Source organism: Mus caroli, unplaced genomic scaffold, assembly GCF_978045245.1.
Source record: "Mus caroli unplaced genomic scaffold, Mus_caroli_1 scaffold_6, whole genome shotgun sequence".
NCBI classification, from domain to species: Eukaryota; Metazoa; Chordata; class Mammalia; order Rodentia; family Muridae; genus Mus; species Mus caroli.
In genome coordinates, this window is record NW_028227261.1 from 111,662,848 (window position 1) to 111,677,407 (window position 14,560).

The 14,560-nt window shown below is 43.6% G+C and overlaps 1 protein-coding gene, 1 non-coding gene and 1 pseudogene across 5 annotated transcripts in view; 1 reads left to right on the forward strand and 2 right to left on the reverse strand.

Moving 5' to 3' along the window:
- The window catches only part of Unc13b (unc-13 homolog B), a 188,739-nt gene that overhangs the window by 120,415 nt on the left and 53,764 nt on the right, over positions 1-14,560 (forward strand). The window lies entirely within an intron of this gene.
- LOC115030947 (U7 small nuclear RNA) lies at positions 4,218-4,276 on the reverse strand. Its single transcript, XR_003836544.1, has one exon. It is a non-coding gene; the product is annotated as a U7 small nuclear RNA (small nuclear RNA).
- Positions 4,337-4,388, reverse strand: LOC115030948 (U7 small nuclear RNA; annotated as a pseudogene).

Consider the following 14,560-nt stretch of genomic DNA (forward strand, 5'->3'; position numbering starts at 1 on the left):
TAGCACCTTACACGTGGCACTGTCTTAGGGTTTTGCTGCTGTGAACAGACACCATGGCCAAGGCTACTCTTCTAAGGACAACATTTAATGGGAACTGGTTTACAGGTTTAGAGATTGAGTCCAGTATCATCAAGGTGGGAGCATGGCAGCATGCAGGCTGGCATGGTGCAGATGAAGCTGAGAGCTCTACATCTTCATCTGAAGGCTGCTAGGAGAAGACTGACTTCCAGGTAGCTTCCAGGATGAGGGTGTTAAGGCTCACACCCACAATGACACACCTACTCCAATAAAGCCATACTTCCTAATAGTGCCACTCCCTGGGCAAAGCATATACAAACCATCACAGGCACTAATCATCATTTTTTAAAAATGGATACATCTTGAAGTCCAGCTATTACATACACAATTAGGTGACTGTTACTACTAGTTCTGCTGCTGCTGCTGCTGCTGCTGCTAGTACTGTTGGTAGTAATGGGCATTAAACCTAGGACCTCTATGTGAAGCAAATACTGTCACTGAGCTGTATCCCCAGCCTTTTCTGACTCTTTTGCTTTTTCCTCTTCTCCTTATCCTCCTGCCCATTGTCCTCCTCCTCAGCCCACCCCTTCTTTTTCTCCTTCTCATTCTGTTTTTCTTCCTTTCAAACAGGTTCTCATTCTATAGCCCGAACTGTTTGAGAATTCACTGAGTAGACGAGGCCAACCTCAAACTTGCAGCAACTTTTCTGCCTCAGTCTCCCAAGTGCTGGGATCATAGCTGTGAGCCACCACTTGCAGCTAGCACATAGAGAGGTGGATCTATGGTTAAGATCACTTGTCGCTGTTGCAGAGGACCCAGGTTTGGTTCCCAATACCCACATGGTGGCTTGCAACCATCCCTTACTTCTACATCTTCATCTGAAGGCTGCTAGGAGAAGACTGACTTAACTTTAGTTCCAGGGACTCCTCAAACACCCTCTTCTGGGCTGTATGGGGTCTAGGAAAGCATGGTGTACATACACACACACACACACACACACACACACACACACTCAGGTGAAATACTCAAAAATTTTTTTTAACCTTAAAGAAAAATCACTTCTTGACGTCAAAGGGAAACGACACGTTGTTGCTTAGTTTCTTCAGAGTTCATATCTGCATCCAGTCTTTGGCTACTTTGTGGGTTCTTCTTTCTTCCACCCTCTTCTACCCTTTCAATCCCCTAAGACTAAGCAAGGGAGAAAAAAGGGGGCAGCATTATTGCTAGACCACTTCCTGCTGACTAATGGTATTGAGCTCCTTGGGGCAAGTTTGATATTTGCTGGCAGGATACCTAATTTCTTCTTTGCTCACAACTACTTAACAGACCACGATCAACAGTAACGACAGCAACTAATCAACAAGCAGCCAGCCTCGTCTCTCGGGGCCCTAGCATTCTATAGACCCTACTTTTTTTTATTGGATGCTTTATCTATTTACATTTCAAAAGGCTATATAAAATGTCCCCAGAATTCCCAATGCTACACAGTTGCACAGATGATTTTCCACTAGCAAAAGCATGCCCCTGCTAGAGCACGAGGCAAATCATAGTCAGCTCCTGTGGACAGTCTGAAGCAGCCCTGTATCTCACTCCTGAGAATAAAACAAACCATATTCTTACAATATTTCTGAGTTTTTCAAAGAAACCAAAATTCTCAGAACACACTTCAAGTATGATAAGGAAATGTATTTATTCAGTATCCACCTAGGGACATTTGGACATAAATAGGTAAAGATGACAAGATGGGAAGGGCATTCCAGGTGAGAACCAAGATCCTGAAGCAATTCTTGACAGGAGATAAAAACTGCATTGATTTCTCCCAAAGGCACTCTTCCTTGCTGGCATCTGTGCTGTTTCCCTTCAAGTTGTTTCTTAGTTTTGACAATTCCATCTTTGTTTCCTTCACATTATTTGCTGTCTTCTGCTTGTCTCTTAAAACTCAATGATTCCCAGCTCTGTCAGAGACAACTAATGCACATTCGACCTGTACTCACCTTTACTTTTATAATTGTTTCCTCAATAAATGACACTACTAGTCACCCAAGCACAGAATCTCCCTCAAAATAAGATATGGATATAACAGTCTGTTCAACATTTCATTCAGGGAACTGCCTTAGACCAAAGGTTATGACACCTTTTCACCATGCCTTAGTTAATACCCAAGCACTTGATTGGTATTCATCTATTATTATATTTTGTTCTAGTTTCATGTCTTTTACTGTGATAAAAGACTCTAGCAAAAATCCACTTAGGGGAGAAAATGTTTATTTTACCTCACAGTTCCATACAGTCCATTATTGAGGGGCTGCAGCAGCATGAGACAGCTGGTCACACATTCATAGTCAAGAGAGCAGGGAGAAGTGAGGAGAAATGAGTACATCCATGCTTACTTGCTTGTTCTCAGCTGGATTGATCCACTCTTTTACAGGTCAGTACCTTCTGCATTTGGTAATGGTGCTGCCAAAGTGGGCTGGGTCTTCCTACATCAATTAAAGTCATTAAACAATCTCTTACAGACATGTTCACAGGTCACCCCAATTTCTTGAGACTCTTCCTAGGTGATTCTAGATTGTGTCGAGTTAACAATTAAAGTTAACCATCACACTTTGTGTGTGTTTGTGTGTGTGTGTGTGTGTGTCGGAGAGAGAGGGAGAGAGAGAGAAAGAAAGAAATTAGTAATAGTTCTGAAAGAATGTTTTTTTGTTTTTTTGTTTTTTTTTGCTAAGTCTGCCATAGCAGCAAGACATTTTACCAGCGGAGCCTGTATTTCCTGTTTCTATAAGAATACTGTCAAATTAGAGCCAACCTTGACTTCATTGATGGCCCTAATGGCATCTGTAAAGATTCTATCTCCAGATAAGATCTTCACAGTACAAGGCTGTAGGAGTTAGGATTTCAAAGTATAAATTGGGAGGGCTTTCTTTCCTTTTTTTTTTTTTTTTTTTTTAAAAAAAACAATTTGTTGTAGTCCAGCCTTTTTTGAACCAATTACCAAGAACTATGCAATTTATATATAAGGGCGTCTTTAAGTTCTGAGAGCTGAGAAGTTCAAGATCAAAGTACTGGAAAGTTCATTGTATATACACACACACACACACACACACACGGGGTGGGGGAGGGAGGGAGGGAGGAAGGGAGAGAGAGAGAGAGAGAGAGAGAGAGAGAGAGAGAGAGAGAGATGGATGGTAGAAGGACTGGTGATCAGGTACTATATTCTTTTTTTTTTTTTTTTGTCTTGTGCTTTGAATGAAAATGACCCCCATAGGCTCATAGGAAGTGGTACTACTTGGAAGTGGTGTGGCCTTGTTGGAGTAGTTGTGACCTTACTAGAGAAAGTGTGTCACTGGGGATGGGCTTTGAGGTTTCAGAAGCCTCAGCTAGGCTCAGTGGCTGCCTTGGCTTGGTTGGAAGGAGTGTTTGGAAGTGGTGGAAGAAACTCCAGGTCAGTGATGGGGTGCAAGCTCTGTAGTCTGCTCGAGATAGCTCTCTAGACAGCTTTCTGCTCTGGATAGCTCTCTGCTTGAAACGGCTCTCTGTTGAATTAATAATTAATTAATAAAACCTGGCACAGGGTTGCTACCCGCCTCAATGGTTTGTGTTCCTGAACAAAACACACACACACACACACACACATATATTTTAATATGCCTTAAGCAGCACAATAGCTGGGCGATTTGCCTACCTCCATGATGCTACCTCCCACTGATAATACTGAGTTGCTCCTTAGTAATTCCTATGTTATATCTTGGCTGCTCTTAATTCCAATTAGTCAGCTGTCTGGGCCACATTTTCTTGGCCCAGAGCCTGGGGTGCTTTCCTTGCTTCTCTGTCCCATGGTAGCCTTTCTTTCTCTCCTCCCTTCACACTCTCATAAGGCATGGTACATCTCTTTCTCCCCCTCCTGGTCCCAAGCCCAGGAATCCTAAAATCCCACCTCTGTCTGTCCTCCCCAGCTATTGGCTGCTGGCATCTTTATTTACCAATCAGAAACCACTGGGGGATAAGGGTGGGTTCCCAGAAACTATGTGCAGACCCTCTCCTGCAAACAGTTTTTGGGGAACATAATTAGCATTCACAATACAAGTAGCAGCTACAGCTCAAGACAGCTCTTGGGTTTCCCAACCAAAGTCCGAAAACTGTTAAAACAATTCTTGGGGTTTCCTCTGACCAAAGTCTGAAAACATGCTAGAAAAACATTCTTGGGTTTTCAGAATAAAGTCAGAAAGCCTGCTAGAAAAATTCCAAAAGAGCTATGCTAGCACTCTAAGTAGCTTTTTGGGTTTCCAACCAAAGCCAGAAAACACACTAGAAAAAAATTTTGGGCTTTCTGACCAAAGTCAGAAAACCTACCAAATTCAAAAAAAGAACTGCAGTAGCTCTCCAGACAGCTCATCTTTTGCAGATCCCAAACCCAGTCCTTCATTTACATATCAATTCAGTCATTTGCTCTAAGGTTCCCTTTTGATTATCCCAGGAACCAGCATTTTATGACCTTAGCCCCTTCATTCTTAGAAAAAGACAGCAAGCACCTTTTTTTTTTTAATATAGCAAATGAATTCAGAGATCTGCCTGCCTTTGTAAACATAAACAATAAACTTAGCTGGGTAGGATCTTGCCCTGAGATTACCACTCCCTAAATCTCTATTTCTGTCCTTAATATCTTTCTGATAAGCTGGCTCTTTAGTGCAGCCTCTGCTCTTTTAGGTCCACGATGTCCTGCATGTAACTCGTATTGCATTCTTATATTTTGCATAGTTGGGAAATTCTGTAAAGGACAGCTCAACACTGATTTATGTATTCTTGAACTCATGTTTTCAGAGTTCTTTCCCACAGCCTGAAGGGTTGTCCTAAAGGTCTCAGCATCACAGAGACATGTTCTGGCTTCCCAGAATTGTGCTGTTTCTGATTATTATGTAGTCATTAACCTTGGCAGAGAGGAGATTCCCCTGAAGGAGGAACATAAAGTAAAATATATACATTATTATTCAAACAAGCCTTATGCCTACACTAAGTGGAGGCATATGCCTTATGTCAACATTAATGGAGGTCCATGCTCTGCTGGCCCTGCTCCAGGGGTGACAATGGTGTCACGTTGTCCTGCCCACAGCCATGCAGGACTCTGCTAGTGGCACTCTCTTCCTGCTGCTTGCTGATCCCAATATAGACCTTCAGATACCTGTTCAGCACTATGTCTGCATGCTTCCCACTATGACAATAATGGACTAAGCCTTTCAAAGTAAGCCAGCCACAACTAAATGTTTTCTTTTATAAGAATTGTCATGGTCATGGTATGTCTTCACATCAATAAAACTCTTAAGACAAAAGCTGGTACCAGGAGTGGGATAGTGCTATGATAGAATTTTAGTATGTAGCCTAGAGATAGTTCTTGTGATATTTTGAAGAATGGAAAAATGTGGCTGTTTTCTGCCCTTGTCCAAAAAAAAAAAAAAAACCTGCCTGAGGCCAAATTGAGTAGTTATGGATTAACAGCTTTGGCAGAGATTTCAAAACAGCCTAGTGTTGACTATGCTGTGCAATTATTAGTGATCAGGCTTATGTATAGCTATAATTAAAAAGGAGCAAGCTTCAAGAAGAACGAAGACCAAAGTGTGGACACTTTGCCCCTTCTTAGAAATGGGAACAAAACACCCATGGAAGGAGTTACAGAGACAAAATTTGGAGCTGTGACGAAAGGATGGACCATCTAGTGATTGCCATATGCAGGGATCCATCCCATAATCAGCTTCCAAACGATGACACCATTGCATACACTAGCAAGATTTTGCTGACAGGACCCAGATATAGCTGTCTCTTGTGAGACTATGCCGGGGCCTAGCAAACACAGAAGTGGATGATCACAGTCAGCTATTGGATGGATCACACGGCCCCCAATGGAGGAGCTAGAGAAATTACCCAAGGAGCTAAAGGGAACTGCAACCCTATAGGTGGAACAACAATATGAACTAACCAGTACCCCGGAGCTCTTGTCTCTAGCTGCATATGTATCAAAAGATGGCCTAGTCGGCCATCACTGCAAAGAGAGGCCCATTGGACTTGCAAACTTTATATGCCCCAGTACAGGGGAACCCCAGGGCCAAAAAGGGGGAGTGGGTGGGTAGGGGATGGGGGGGTGGGTATGGGGGACTTTTGGGATAGCATTGAAAATTTAAACGAGGAAAATACCTAATAAAAAAATAAATTAAAAAAAAAAAGAAAAAAAAAGGAGCAAGCTTAGCAAGGAAAAACAAAAAATGTGTATTTTGAGAGTAAAAGGGGCACCAGGAAGTATAGACAGATAAGGAGAAGCCCTGTGCTAATTGGAATAAAGGGAGTGGTGACCCCACCCTGCTAAGCTTCCAACTAGTGAAAAGGAATTTTTTTTTAAGTGAAAAGTGGGGGGGTGGGGGGCTGGCAAGATGGCTCAGCAGGTAAGAGCACTGACTGCTCTTCCAAAGGTCTTGAGTTCAGCAACCACATGGTGGCTCACAACCATCCATAATGAGATCTGACGCCCTTCTGGTGTGTCTGAAGACAGATACCGTGTACTTACATAGGACAATAAATAAATCTTTTAAAAAAGTGAAAAGGAATTAAAGAAAAACTTAGGGTTGGTCATGGTGGCACACACCTTTTATTCCAGCACTTCAGAGGCTGTCTTAGTCAGGGTTTCTATTCCTGCACAAACATCATGACCAAGAAGCAGGTTGGGGAGGAAAGGGTTTATTCAGCTTACATTTCCACATTGCTGTTTATCACTGAAGGAAGTCAGGGCTAGAACTCAAGCAGGTCAGGAAGCAGGAGCTGATGTATAGGCCATGAAGGGATGTTACTTACTGGCTTGCTTCCACTGGCTTGCTCAGCCTGCTCTCTTATAGAACCCAAGACTACCAGCCCAGAGATGGTCTCACTCACAAGGGGCCTTTCCCCCTTGATCACTAATTGAGAAAATGCCTTACAGCTGGATCTCCTGGAGGCATTTCCTCAACTGAAGCTCCTTTCTCTGTGATAACTCCAGCCTGTGTCAAGTTGACACAAAACTAGCCAGTACAGAGGCAGAGTCAGGGGAATGTGAGTTTGAGGCCATTCTGGTTTACAGATAGAGTTCCCAGACAGCCAAGCTTAGACAGTAAAGGAAACCACCAAAAATAGAAAGCTGGTGGAAATGTATTTGAATGAGGGGAACATGTTCCAGTCCCAGAAGAACTTGGCTGCAGCTTGGGCCACCTGGTCCTGGCTTTAGAATCAAGGATATAAGAAAAGGGTTAGGGAATCTCCCTCTGTGACTAAGGAAAGCTGCCGAGGCCCAGTATGTGACAATGGTGTCCTTGCTTGGAGGTTCAGAGAGGCCATTTCATGAAGCTGTGAAGGTGAAGGCTGGATGGCCTTGGAGAGCCCAGGAGGTTAGAGATGCCAGAGTTACGGAATAGTTGCCGAGGAAAGCTGCTGACAGGGAGTGGAACCAGCCCGAGAGAGAAAGAGAAATGTGCTGCAGTCAATGAGGATGGAAGGAGCTGAGGTCTGAAGAGCACTGACATCACACATGGAGATGCAGAGTTGGTGCAGTTGGGTTTCATTTCTGTTTGGTCAGGTGTTTCTCACTGTGCTCCCTTTCCTCCCTTTTGGAATGATAATGTATATATTATCATATATATATATATATGATATATATATATATATGCATACATACAATGGCATATATATATCATATATATATATATATATATATATATATATATATATATATGCCATTGTATGTAGGAAGTATGCGACCTGTTTTTTTTATTTTGATTTTATAGGAGGTTACAACTGAGAGATTGCCATGCGTCTCAGAAGAGACAGGACTTTTAAACATGGTTGAGCCTTGTTGACATGGGGATTTTTGAAGTGGGGATGAATGACTTTTGCATTATGATTTTGCTTTAAGCTTGTGGGGGCCTGGGAATAGAATGTGGTGGTTCGAATGAAAATGTCCCCCATAGTCTCATAGGGAGTGGTGCTATTGGGAGTGTGGCCGTGTTGGAATAGGGTTGACTTGCATGGAGGAAGTGTGTTACTGAGGGTGGGCTTTGAGGTTTCAGAAGCCCAAGACAGGCCTAGTGACACTGTTTTCTTGCTGCCTGCCGATCCAGATGTAGAATCCTCAGCTTCCCTTCCAGCGCCATGCTGCCCATCATGATGGTAATGGATTAAACTGCTGAACAGTAAGCTAGCTTTAGTTAAGTGCTTTTCTTTATAAGTTTTTATGGTCACGATGTCTCGTCACAGCAGTCAAATTCTGAGAGAAGTCTGGATGTTGTGACTTTTGATCAGAACTGGGTGAAGAGAACATAAGCGTGCATACCCCTTTAAGAGTTTTAAAACAAAGATGAAGAACTACTTAAAGCCCCTTTAATCATTTGGTTCTTGAATAGACAAAGCCTGTGGTAGTATCGACTGAAAACTGTACAACCTGAGCAGTTCGTTATTGTCTGTTTATGTTCAAGGTGCTAATCAAGCACGGTGCTTGACCTGATTGTAGAGCTGAAGTTTGTCAGCAGTTTGTGATTCCTTAGGCCTGCCTTGAAGCCTGTCAGGTCTGATTTAGGCTGTGTGGCAGCTCTGTCTTAGCACATCAGTGAACTCAGCATCTCTCTGCCAGGTTCATCATTCTTTTAGGGTGGCATGTTCCTGGGGCAAGAAAGAGGAACACCTCCCAACTGACCATCATTCTCTGCTTGTATATAGTTTCTGAATAGTTTGGGGAGAACATAATTCTATAAGGAGAGAAAAAAATGACTTTTCTCAGCCACCAGAACAAACCATTTTCCCCACGCATAAAAGAAATCCCAGCTGTGTGGCCACATGTCAGCCTCTTCGTCATGCTTCTGGTAAAGAAGGAAAATAGTCACAAGCTGACTCCTATGTAAAATAGAACTTAGTTTTCCCATCCTTTGTATCCATATTTGTGCCTGCCATTATGGGAAACACAAAATAGGTACCTGCTCATCCTGACCCAGCCAGTCTCTGACAGTGACACCTGAAAACAGAGGCCAGGTTTGGAGTAGTCATGCTCTTTGCTTCTCACCTAGTTGTTTCTTTCTTTTTTTTTTTTTTTTTTTGGCTTTTCGAGACAGGGTTTCTCTGTGTAGTCGTGGCTGTCCTGGAACTCACTCTGTAGCCCAGGCTGGCCTCGAACTCAGAAATCTGCCTGCCTCTGCCTCCCGAGTGCTGGGATTAAAGGTGTGCGCCACCACGCCCGGCTTAGTTGTTTCTGATATCTAGCTTTCCCTCCCTTCCTCCCTCCTTTCTTCCCTTTGTGTGTGTGTATGTGTGAATGAGCGGGGGGGGGGGAGTGAGAGCACAAGCAGTTGATTGATTTAGAATGGTTATTTGAGGGAGAGTTATGTCTGGTGAGGCCCTTCTCAATCACCCTGTGATGCTATGTAATTAGTTTAGTTGAAGATTTTGTGCACCAGGTGGTCTTCTGACTAAGCCATCCATTCAGCTCCTCTTTAGAGCTCCTGCCACTGAACCTTCCTTCAACTCTGCGTGAGTGTCAGTGTCTCGTTTTAATTTCCATCTTGACTCATCTGTCTCTAGGCGAAAATCCCTGCAAAGATTTAAATTGGGAACCAGACCTTGAGAATGTCTGTTGAAAGTATCTCACAGTTTCTAGACAAATGCCTTTCCCTTCTTAACCCAGATCTGTTTTCCTAGCTCTGTCCAGCTAACTCCTGAGAAGGCTAGCTTTGAGGACGTTTAACAGCTGAGGTGGGTACTGAGCTATTTCTTACTCAAAGAAAGGACGTCATCTTCTTAGCCTACCTAAGATTGTTGAGGGGTCAGTTCCACTGTGACAAAGGAAGCTCTACTGTTGCTCACATAGCCAAGGAAACAGAAATGTGCTGCCCATGCAGAGGAGGTGTAATTATTCTGTGGTCATATGATGTCTGAAACTAAGCCCTGTAAGATTATAGCTGAAGGAGCCTCCCCTTTGTCACCAGAGCTTATGCTGATTGCTCTTTACCACATTTTATCTTCTGTATTAGTTATTCCATTGCTGAAACAAAATACTTGACCAAACAATCAGCTTCTAGAGGATTGATTTATTTTGACCCAGTTTGAGGTTACAGTCTAACATAAAGTGAAAGGCATGGTGGCAAGGGCATGGGCTGGTCACATCCAGCTAGCAGGCAGAGAGGGTCTGGGACTGCAGACCATGCAATGGTAGCATTCAGGACAGGCCTTCCTACCATAAAAATGCCTTCTCAGACAGGCCCGGAGGTAATGCCATCCAGATGATTCTAAATGCTACCAAGTTGACAAGACTAACACTAGCATGTCCTCCTCGCTCTTGCTTAAGCATGGGGCGGGCAGTGGTTAGCACAAGAATAGTTTGTAGTCAGAGACAGGAACACTAACCTGAAATTTGAAGGCTCTAATGGGAGATAACAAACTTTGTTGTGCTTCCTGATGTCTTAAACACCTCTCCCATCTTCTGAGACATTGTTTTCTACAAAACCAAAGCTTCTCAGGAGATGGGCTGGGTGCATTTGGACAGATGGACAAGACAGGGCCCATTAGCCTTTGTAACACTGCCTGAGGCCTTGGCCAGGCCAGGTCCTGGAGCCCTGCTGGCGGCGAATGGGGCATGAAGAGGATAGTGTCCTGTAATGTCCAGACTCTGAGAATCTTCCTTGTTCTTGATACTGTGAGCTTTTCCTCAATTTAGAATGCCTGGACCTCGTAAGGACAGTTACCATTCTTTATGTTTGGCTGCAGAGCTGTGAAAGGAATTGTGATTTAATCAGCCTTCCCTCTATTTGTGTTAAACCCTATACCTCTCCTGGCTTAAGCCTGGGAAACTCCACAGTAAATTGGCTGTGATTTCACTGAAATTTGACAGTTTTCAAGTTATTTTCTTCCTCTGTATTTAGATGTGGCTCTAGTCGTGCTGTCAGCCCTTATCTCTTCTGTCGTCGAGCCAGCTCCCAACTGGGTTAGGAGGTATCCGCACTGCTGTCAGCACTGGCTGCATAATGAGGTGGATGGTTAAGAAATGGCTTGTTTAGCATCTTTTAGAATCTAATTTTTCTGCCTTGACTGAGGGGGAAGCAATGTTATTGGAAGAAGGCAGCAAGGAGGCAAATGCTGGCTCCAAAGCCAGCCCTTTCTCCCTGGGATCTTGGATAAGATATGGGAATCATGACTGATTTAAAATCTTGTTTCGAGCCAGACATGATGGCTCAGGAACATGTAATCTTAGCACTAGGAGGCTGAAGCAGGAGGATCACTGCAAGTTCAAGGCTAGCCTTCCTACAGAGTAAGAAACTGCCTCAAAAAGCCAAAATTAAATTAATAAAAGCGTTGACAGTGACAGATCTTGGGATAGTCCCTATTGACATATGCTACCTGGTTTCTGGGCTAGATGGGCGAGACTCTTCTGTGGATTGTCACAGGTATGTAATGCTGAATCAATGAAGTTTGCCTCCTCAAATTTTCTCTGAGACCTGAAGAAGAGGATGGCTTTTCTCATTGTGCCAGGCTAAGGGAAGGCAGAAGAGAAGCAGAGTGACTGGGTTGTCACTGTAGTTCAGGGCTAGGCACAGCAAACAGTGTTTCCCCATCTTTTTGGTGGTTGCAGAGTGGACGAAGGCAATGTTTCATGCACCTGGTTCTCTGTGTCCCAGAGCTTCACTGATACCTAGGTTAAACTAGGTTAAATTATGTTACAGCAATCGATTTGAGTGTTCTTTGAAGATAAAGATACTTGATTTCCTAGTACATCCTACCCAGACTGGAAGCATTGTTGGGATTAGGACAGCATAAGAACCGCTGAACTAGAAAATCTCCATAGAGATGGGGCTGCTGTTGGTGCAGGCAAGCTGGATATTGGGGACCACGAAAATAGAACTCTACACCTCAGACAGCTTTTGATGGATGTTATATCAATCTGGATTGCCAAGTTCAAAATTCTGGATTCTAAATTAGTCTTTGGTCTTGATTGCTGTAATTGAGAGTTCATTTTGCTTTACTCAGTTTCCCCTACTCCCTGGTCACTGTATTGACATAGCCTAAAGGAATTCTTTTATAGTAGCTGTAGTAGCTAATTTTGTGTCAATTTGACACAACTGGAGTTATCACTGTGAAAGGAGCTTCAGTTGAGGAAATGCCTCCACAAGATCCAGCTGTAAGGCATTTTCTCAGTTAGTGATCAAGGAGGAGGTCCTCTTGTGGTTGGTACCATCCCTGGGCTGGTTCTTGGGTTCTATAAGAGAGCAGGCTAAGCAGGCCAGGGGAAGCAAGCCAGTAAGTAACATCCCTCCATGGACTCTACATCAGCTCCTGCTTCCTGACCTGCTTGAGTTCCAGTACTGCATCCTTTGGTGATGAACAGTAATGTGGAAAGTATAAGCTGAATAAACCCTTTCCTCCCCAACCTGCTTCTTGGTCATGATGTTTGTGCAGGAATAGAAACCCTGACTAAGACAGTAGCTGTTCAAAGAAACTGTTTGAGGGTGTGGATTGGGAGAAAATGGCACCATTTGGTATGAACTGCACTTGGTCACTGTCTCTGTCCTTCAGCTTCTCTTCTCTAAAGGCTGATGTAGTGAACCAACCTAGAGCTTATTTTAGTGGAAGAGAAAACTGTCTTTGCATTGTGCTCTAGCAGTTTCTTCCCGTATTCTGAGTTCCCCCTGAGATTTGGAGCTCCTCAAAGTATAGGGCTCTGTGCCACATCTTTCTTAAGTCTATAGCTTAGACAGGAGGGGGGTATATAGATAGAAGAGAAGGAAGAAAGAGAGGGAGGAGAGAAGGAAGAAAATGGGGGAGGGGAGAGAGAGTAAGATTTATATTTAGCAAGAGAGAGAGACACTCACCAAGGGTGTGTGAGTGAGCTTGCTGGCAGGATTGTGTGTGCGTGAGTGTGCTGGGAAGGGGGTGTGTGCCAGCAGCGTGTGAGGAGGGCTGGTGCCCTATGGGAGAGTGCAGGCAGGCAGGAAGCAGCTGGAGAGGAGGAGGAGCAGAAGCGGAGCCGGAGCTGCCCTGCTTTCCTCTCAGACTCAGAGCTGAAAGGATTGAGTTAGAATTCCACATCCAGTCGAAGTTTGGCTGCTGTTGCCTTCAGCAGCCTGGTCTTCAGAATCACCCCTCAGCAGAGAGGTGCGGACCAGACTGGATTCCTAGATTTGCAGCTACCAGACTCCTGCCCCGCCTTCTCTGAGGGGATTTCTGTGCTAGGCATTGTTCCTATCATCAACTTTGCACGGAGGAGCCAGCCAGCTGGGTGCAACTGAGAATAATAGCTCCTTGGCTGTTTGTGGCTTAGGCAGACGGCTGTGCTGTGGCTCAGAAAGTTCATCCTGTGGCTTCTCTGTCAGTCTAAGGCGTGCTTCTGAATGGATTACTTCTTAAAGGCAGCATTGGCATTCTAAAACTTGAAAATTTGTGGCTTTAATTTTTTTCCCTTTTCATTTCCTTAACCTTATTTTGGTTTCAGCAACAAGGTAAGTGATGCTGAATGTATGATTGACTCTGAACGACAGACAAGCGGGGACAAAAGCAAGCTTTTGTGGGTGGAATGTGGAACAGCTACATTAATTATGTAACTGCTTGAGCCAAGTTGCTGGTGGGGGTCATTATAATGAGTGAATAAGAGCATACTCAGCACTGGGGCTGGAATCCTCACATGCACGTGTCTGTGTGCTGGTAATCTGGCCATTCAGTCGTCCTGGGCACGCTGCTGTATGTCTACAACTAACCTATCCAGCCCATTGAATGTCTGCATAGTTTCTGTCTTGATATGTCTATGTGTATTTATATATAACTTACCTACCTGTCCTCAACTATTTATACATTGCATATAGACAACCTTTTTATTCCTCTTATATGAGTACATATAAGCTGTCTCTGTGTACATCATATACAGAGATCATCTGTCCCTCCATGCAGTTAGACATGGACTTAGGTAACCTTCCTGCTTTTAGGTATATTCGGAAACCTTTCAGTCTTTCCTCTGTACATGTGTGGGGCTGTATTTTCCTGTCTGAAGTGTACATGCCTCTCATGTGTGCAAGTGCCATGTAAACATAAATGTCCATTCTGAGCTTTCCCAGCCTTGAGCGTGTGTACACATGCAGATAATTGTCTATTTATGTGTATAGTGAAAGAGCCCTAACTTTGTAAATTGAAAACGTACTTAATACTAACTACTCTTTCTCAGGGACCTTGTTCAAGTCTAACTCACCCTTTCTAAGTCCTATTTCTGTCTTCTATGAAATCAAAGTAATTCTTCTTGGCTTATAGAGTTGCAATAATAAGTAAAAATCATACAAACTGAAAATTTAAAATAAACAAATCTTTTGCCATCATTATTTGCTCCTTTAGTGGACCTTGCATCTAGCTGCATTGAGATTGCACTCTTATTCATGCAAGGTCTTCAAACCTTCCATGTGAATGGGTCGCTTCTGTTGAAGTAACCATGTTTGTCTTGTAGTTTTGCCCAGAATGTTGGAAAGAAGCTACACAGAGCTGCAGGATATTGAGAAATGGTTGGATTGAG